Consider the following 282-nt stretch of genomic DNA (forward strand, 5'->3'; position numbering starts at 1 on the left):
GCTGCCCTTCAAGGGGATCCATCCCCCTGCAAATGGATCCAGTCCTCCCCCAGATGGATCCAGCCCCCACTGCAAGGGGAGCCAGCCCTCACCCAAAGAAATCAGCCCCCCGTAAGGGGATCCAGGCCCCCCCAAACAGATCCAGCCCTTCTCTGGTTCCTGTAAGTGCACTCCATACACGCTACGGGATCCAGCTCCCTGTAATGGGATCCAGCCCCCCCGCCCCATAGATCCGTCGGTCTTTGCGAGGGGATCCAGCCCCCTCTGCCTGCTGCGTGTGCG

This window comes from Corvus brachyrhynchos, unplaced genomic scaffold (genome assembly GCF_000691975.1).
Source record: "Corvus brachyrhynchos isolate BGI_N302 unplaced genomic scaffold, ASM69197v1 scaffold426, whole genome shotgun sequence".
In the NCBI taxonomy this organism is placed as follows: domain Eukaryota; kingdom Metazoa; phylum Chordata; class Aves; order Passeriformes; family Corvidae; genus Corvus; species Corvus brachyrhynchos.